General features: G+C 32.7%; 1 long non-coding RNA gene across 2 annotated transcripts; it reads left to right on the top strand.

Moving 5' to 3' along the window:
- Window positions 1-3,574: 3,574 nt before the first annotated feature.
- On the top strand, window positions 3,575-5,001 carry LOC126586723 (uncharacterized). 2 transcript variants are annotated; one of them, XR_007610884.1, is made up of 3 exons: window positions 3,575-3,982; window positions 4,597-4,689; window positions 4,934-5,001. It is a non-coding gene; the product is annotated as an uncharacterized LOC126586723 (long non-coding RNA). The 2 variants fall into 2 exon arrangements; XR_007610885.1 differs by lacking the exon at window positions 3,575-3,982 and adding an exon at window positions 4,355-4,490.
- Window positions 5,002-7,422: the final 2,421 nt, after the last annotated feature.

Genomic DNA, 7,422 nt, shown 5'->3' with positions numbered 1-7,422 from the left:
AAGTTGGGAAGAAAATTTTAGTTTTCTGGAAAATTTCAGCCGTGGTCGTTTGGCCACTTTCATGCCAAATTTTTTAACAACACGGACTATATTCGAGCTTTTTGTAAATATGGATCGGTAGATCACATTCCTAGCTTTAATTTGGCTTTTGTAAAAGTGAATTTGGTTGCGAATCAAGCTCGTTATGGGCTCTGGAAGTTGGGCCAAAAATCTGCAAAACTGCAGATTTTCGTGAAGAAGGCGAGTACAGTGTACTCGAGGGGGCACGTGGGCGCACGTGGATAGCCACTTTGGGCGGCGCGTGGTTGACACGTGTGTGTTCGTATCATCGAGTAGATCGATTTCATATATTTACACCCTACTTTTGAGCAAACTATGAGGGTTTTATTTAGGTTTCCGTTATGTGCCTTAATTAATGTTATTTAGTTATTTCACATATAGGGGAAACTTATTCTGAGGATTTTTTAGGCCAAGCTAGGCTCGGAGGCTACGACCCAACGACGTACTTGTGAGTGGGCAGTTGTTTTATACCTATATATATTTATAGTTTCCATAAATGCGTATTTACTTCACTTTTACGCCTAACTTGCCTAGTATCATTATTGTGATATAAATTGTGATAAATGCTGCTATATGATTGTGATATTATTGTCATGGCATTTATACGTACTTGTGTACATGCTCATCTTGCTGCAGCTGGTGTTAATACTCGCCCTAGAGTCAGGGCCAGTCTTTCACGTGTATGTTCACATCCGCACCGTTCGTTCACCTTGGATCCAAGTTTAGGTGCCAGTCTTGTCGGGTATATTGCATTAGGCGATCCGACTTGTATGTGATGTGCTTTTGCACCAATCTCGTAGTACTAGAGCATATTGATTACACCCAGTCATGTTCGTGTCAGAAACCATCTGTTCGAACTTGTGTGTCAGCTTAGATGGATGAACACTTAGTTATATTGATTATCACATTATTATTATTGTGACATATGATACATCATTTACTTGTCATATTTCTAGTTATATGACTGATATATTGGATTTCATATTTACGTAGTATGTTTTGAGGAAACTATACTTGTTTTACGGCGAGGGGTTAGTATATTCAAAGATAAATGTTTTCTTATAAGCCTTGTTTTGTTGACCTACTCAACTTTATTTTTCGCCCCTCCAGGACTTAAATAGTTGTACTCTCTGTGGCACTCGAGGAATCATAGCCGTTCTGACATTTCCTTCTGTTTAGATGTATGAACTTATCACTATTATGTAATAAGTGTACTTTGGTTGCTTTGACTATTCTTTCGTAGTCTCCTTGTCTATTACGCTCTGAATAATTGTGGTGGGTTCAACCCACGAATTGCGCACTCTTTCACTGTTTAGTTCTAATTAGTTTTAATTGTATTCACTTTTTGCATCACTTACCCTTATGGTTACGTCACCTCACGGTGACAGCCAACATGCTTCGACCTTTCCAGGTCGGGATGTGTTATGAATAATAAAATATTTTTATTTTTAAATATATTCCTTTAGTGTTAAAAATGTTACAATTAGAATATTTATATTTATGGCTAAATTTTTTATCATATATTTTTATTTTTAATTTGTACCAATTTTTAATTTGTAACAATTTTCTTTTCATTTTTAATTTGTACCCATATATTAGTTTTTTTTCCCATATTTTTTAAAGTTTTATTTGTGTTTGTACCCATGTGTACACCATCACGTGACATTGTATATTTAATCAATGATAGAAAAATTACGTATGGTATATTTATGTTTTATGCCTAAACTTTGTATCATATATTTATATTTTTAGTTTGTACCCACTTTTAATTTGCAATTTTTTTTTAAATTTGTAGTATTTTCTTTTTAGCTTTATTTTGTACCCATTTATTAATTTCTTTTAGCATCTATATTTTTAAAAATTCATTTGTACTCATAATTTTTAATCTTTTATTTGTACCCTAATTTACTTATAATGTACCCATTCTTCCTTATTAATGTACCACTTTGTTATATGTGAAATGTACCAATTTTTTTTACCACTAAGGATACATTCTTTTACCATTTATTATTTCTTATTTTAAAATAGTTTTTATCCATTTATTCAATTAAAATGTTTGAATTTTTTTATTATAACTGTTTCTAATAGTATTATAATGAGGGATTTTAAATTTATAGGATTATAAATCTCATAAAATATCAATCAATTAATGTCAAAACTATAACAAAATATAAATAGTAATAGTAATACAATGAGGTGTACAAAGTCAAGAGATCTTGATCAAACTTTGAATACTATTAAGGTTTTAATCAAAGAATGTTAAGGATTAAGGATCACAATCAAATTATCCTTTTTTTTTCTTTTCTTTTTTCTGCGTTGCAGCAAATAGGGGGAAGAAGAGGAAAGAAGAGAGAGGGCGCCCCGGGGGGGGGGGTGAAGAGGAAAGAAGATGAAAATGGGGGAGAAGAGAGGGTGTGGGGAAGGTACAAAGTTTAGTTTTTTTTTTCTTTTTTTTTTCTGGGTTGCAGCAGGTAGGAAGAAGAGGAAGGGAGATGAAGATGGGGGAGAAGAGAGGGGGCGCGCGAGGGGGGGGAGGTAGAGTTTTGTTTGCTTGTTTGTTTGTTTTTTTCTGTCTAGGTTGCAACAGAGAGGGGGAAGAAGAGGAAAGAAGATGAAGATGGGGGAAGAGAGAGGGCACCTAGGGGGTAAGGGACAAAGTTTTGTTTTGTTTTTTGTTTTTTGTTTTCCTTTTCTTTTTTCTGGGTTGCAGTAGGTAGGAAGAAGATAAAGGGAGACGAAGATGGGGGAGAAGAGAGAGGGTGCAAGGGAAGTTTTGTTTGGTTTTTTTTTTAATTTTTTAATAACATTCTTTATTATTTAATATTTAAAAAATATTAAATGATTTTTTTTAGTTTTTAATAATCTTTTATTATTTTTTAAATAGAAAGTGGGTCCCGAATTAAGCCACATCAGCAATTAATTGAGAAATTAACAAAAAAACTGACGGAGGTATGACATTGGCACAAATTCATAAGATGCGGTATGACATTGGCACAAATTCATAAGATGCGGTATAACATTATCAATTTTAAAAGATGAGGTATGAAAGTGTCGTGACATCAATAGTTGAGGTAGTTTTTTTGTACTTTACCCTATATATAAAGGGAGAAGGCCAAATAGGTGAAATATTTCAAAATGCCAAGAAAACCCCATTGTTTTCTAGAGAACCAAACCCAAAACATTTCAAAAAATGACGATAAACTAGTAAAAAAACATAACAAAGTATAAAATTGTCTTAAAAAAAAAAGCAAATTAAAAAAACACGAATCTTAACTATAACAATTGACAACCGCCGGATGAAAATACTTGCACTTCAAATTCATTTTGACCCTTGGATTAATCCTCCCACAAATACTGCATTGCGTCCTATCTTTCCGAGAGAAAAAAACGTAAATTAAAAAATTAAAAAATAAAAAAAAACTCAGTAGAACTCTCGAACACCACATCTAACCGCAGCGGTAGTAATCACCAGAGGAGATGGAACCGCCATCCACTACACGTTCTACAATGAACAACAGGTCATACATCGGAAGAAACGAACCCACTTTCATCTTCCTCACAGACCCCTCTTCTTCGTGTTTTTCGAAATTTTCGTCGACATCCACACTCGATTTAGACAAGATTTCAAGTGATTTTTCCTAAACTCCTTTGCTTTTTGTCTTTACAATCAATTTCGATTGGATTATTATTCTTGGGTTTTCAATTAGAAAAAACCTCAAATGAAGTTTGAGATTTCAAATTCCTGGGCTTCTGCGATTCTTCGTCCTAATAAACGACTTGGGTTTTGCATAGTGTGATTCCATAGTTATTAGAGATTCCAACTTTTTAGAAAACGGGGTTTTTTTTTAAATCCTCTCAAAGTAGTTGGATTTGGAAATGAACTCTACCGGAGAAGTAATCCATTGTGTTCAAATTTCACTGGGTAAGTTTAGTTTCATATTAATTTTGGCAGTTTATTTGTAGTCGTGCAGAAATCAAGGAGAAAACAACGAGGGGGAGGGAGAAACAAACAGATAGATATATTGACAAAAACTCTTCCTCTACATCGACTGATTCTTATCGCAGGTAACTTTCAATCTCGGATTCTCCATGATCTCTACATTCTTTTCTAGCGGCCATCCAAATTCATTTTTCCTTCTATTTTCATGTATGATTGTTGGTTATTTTCTTTTGAGTGAAAGACTTGGATTTGTTTCTTCTCCATGTAAGTGTCTTTATGTTTCCCTCTGCATTCGTTACATTCCAATGAAGCCCGTTGGTGAGGTTCTTATGCTTACAAGGAAACTCTTGGCTCTGGGAGTTTTTGTTTATATTAATCCATTTTCCAATTATTTATCGTGCTTTTCCCATTAGGTTTCAAATGATTTGTATCGGTGCAGGCGGTGGAGATAAATGTGATGTGTGTTGTCTGGGCGAGACAATATTGTAGGGTTAGTAGTATGAAAAATTTCAAATTCTTTCTTCATTAGTTTATGACTCTTATTGGGTTTATGCTTTATGTTTTCATACTGGTTCAACTTCTTTAAATTGTGGCAGATCATGATGTGAGGAGTGGGCCTTTTACTGCTTCAGGCAAAAAAATTGCACAGTGCAAAACTTCCTGTAAGGCTATAAGAATCTGGACAAATTGTGAGTGTTCTATCAATTAATTGAATTTTCTTCTACATTTGATTTTGCTTTCAATTCTTATTTTAATTTTAATGAAATTTCTAATCTTCCTTTAATCATGAGTACCTAATCGATTTCCCTTTTTGTTTTTTATACGCCATTTTCTCTAATTTTGTTCATCAAGATGTGGTCTGCATTTTCTCTTTTCCAGTGTACTTGAAATTCACTAATTCAACCTCAATTGTTTGTCGTATTCATCTCACAGATATAAGCAATGTGTAGAGCTTCGACTGAAGAGTTTGACAACGACTGTTGTATAGGATAAATACGCAGGTCGGCCGTGGAATTTCTTCTACTTTTGATTCATTTTTGTTTTTTTCCCCTAACCACCTTTCATAAGTGGAATTTCTTCTCTTCATTTTTCCAGTTTTGTTGAATTTATTTTCTGTTCACATCTTCCTTTTGTTCACAAGTTGGTTTCTATTTCTGTTGGGTTCTTAATATGGACGAGTTGGTTGTGCTTATAACATATTAGCCAAAATGTTTAATGTAATATGAAGTTATTGTGGTTTTGGCATTCTTTAATTCCCTCCAAATGGAGTTAATTTCAATTATACTGCACATTTGAGGTTTTTTCTTATTACAACAATGTCTGCTTAATTTCAAAATGGTTTCTTAAATTTTTTGGCAATTGGCAATTGGCAATTGGTATTTGTACGTCACTTTAGGGTCGATCAAGTGTGATTGCTTAATTTTAGTTGATTTTTTTAATGTGATTTCTTTGAGCTTCTGTTTTCTCTTGGTTGTTTTTACTGCACATTTGGGTTTTTCAATTGCAGGATCATCCACTTTTAGCTTTTGTTTTTTTTTACCTTTCGGTTAATTGAGTTTAATTCCTCCTCCATATAGGAAAAGATTGTCCATTCACATACTCTTAAGGTTCTTCTTCCCTTTATTATTTCCATTTGGTAGATACCATATCATGTTTTAGATTTCGAAAAAACAGACTAAAGATTATGTACATTTGAGAACTCTTTTTTATTTATTGTGTTAATATTATTGTAGACAAAAGCATTATAGTTGTAGTTACTGTAAATTCTTCTTCGAAGAGGTTCTTCTTTCTATTGTTTAGATTTTGGTAACAAAAACTAATTTAAACAGCTCCAAATGTCAACGAAATGCAAAGTAACGGGTTTTACTTTTGATATTATCTTTGATTGAGCTTCTGGTCAATCTAATTGGATATGAATTTTTTTTTTCTTACTTTTTTGTTAATGTATGTATTTTAAATACTACAAACAATTTACACTTCAACTCATATTTTCATTTCAAACACTTCTTTTGCAGCTATGGAAACAAGCATTAATGTTGTGGTAAATTTGAATTGACACAGCAGTTTCATGTGGAATGGGAAAGTGTGACATCTATGTCAAAGAAAAAAGTAGATATTACGCTACGAAGCCATATACCCTATGAACTCATCCTTTGCAACTTTTAATAAGATACACTATTCAAATAGATTTGATAAAAGTGATTCGGATATGTGGTACTGTAAGGAAAAGATGATGGATGTATATTCTTAGTCTTCAGCTTAATGTCATAGATTAATTGTTTAGTTTGTTCTCTAACACTATTATTTGGTTCTTACTGTATTTTTTCCTTTAGAAGAGACAATGTATTCATTTGATTCAGTTGAGGATGACACAAGGAATTTGTATCAGCCATGGTTCTTGAATTCAATCTCACTTGGTGGTTTGCCTCCGCACAAGTTAACTCTGAAAAGAGGTGCTCCAATCATGCTTTTAAGAAATATTGATCTGAAATTGGGATTGTGTAATGTTTCAATCTCATTGTTTATTTGAACCATCTCTCCGTAATTGTTTCCTGTACAAATTTGTGGATGATCCTGCAATTGAAAAACCCAAATGTGTAGTAAAAACATATGGGTGGAAATTGCAGCATTTATGTTAATATGTAAACTTTCGTTTCCAAAGAAAAAGTGACATATAGACTTCATGGGTATTGTGAATAATGTACATATTGTGATGTAGGTTTTATATTTTGACTTTTTAAGTTTTTTTGTATTTTGCTACGAGTACTAAATGTTTTCATCTACTCTTTTTTTTTTTATTTACATCTACTTACTTTTGTTCATGGATTTTAGGTAGGAACTTGCATCCGAAATCCCAAGTTATTTGACAATTGCATGAATAACATTTAAATCATTATGTTACGCAAAGTGAAAACAAAAAACATGACAACTTTTTAGGACTTGCATGGTAAAGAAAAAGTTTCTCTTTGCACAATACATTTAAAATATATCTTGACAATTACAATGAAAAAAAATTAACGCAATACACATTTAGGGGCACGTAGCGCTTGTGATGCAAAAATGCCTCTCGTGCATGCGGAGAGGCTAGTCTATGTATAAAACAAAAGAAATATTTATTAAAATATGAGGTTTAATCAACAAAGAGAAAGGTTATTTTTTATATTTTTTTGTCACATGTTTATAGAGACAGGACACTGAACCACTCCTAACTATACTGATATTTTCTTAACTTAATCAATTATTAACAGAAGGTATCAGTGTTTATTAAAAATGAAACCATACACTCGTATATTAATAAACACTGATACCTTCAGTGTTTATTAAAAATGAAACCATACACTCGTATATTATATTTTATTTTCTTAATTTTCCGGTTAACAATTCATTCAATGTCATTGGTACTAGTTTCACACTAAAAAGCC

The sequence above is a fragment of the Malus sylvestris genome, chromosome 10 (genome assembly GCF_916048215.2).
Source record: "Malus sylvestris chromosome 10, drMalSylv7.2, whole genome shotgun sequence".
NCBI lineage: Eukaryota > Viridiplantae > Streptophyta > Magnoliopsida > Rosales > Rosaceae > Malus > Malus sylvestris.
The sequence above is the reverse complement of the archived record's forward strand: the minus strand, read 5'-3'. Positions and strand labels throughout refer to the sequence as shown.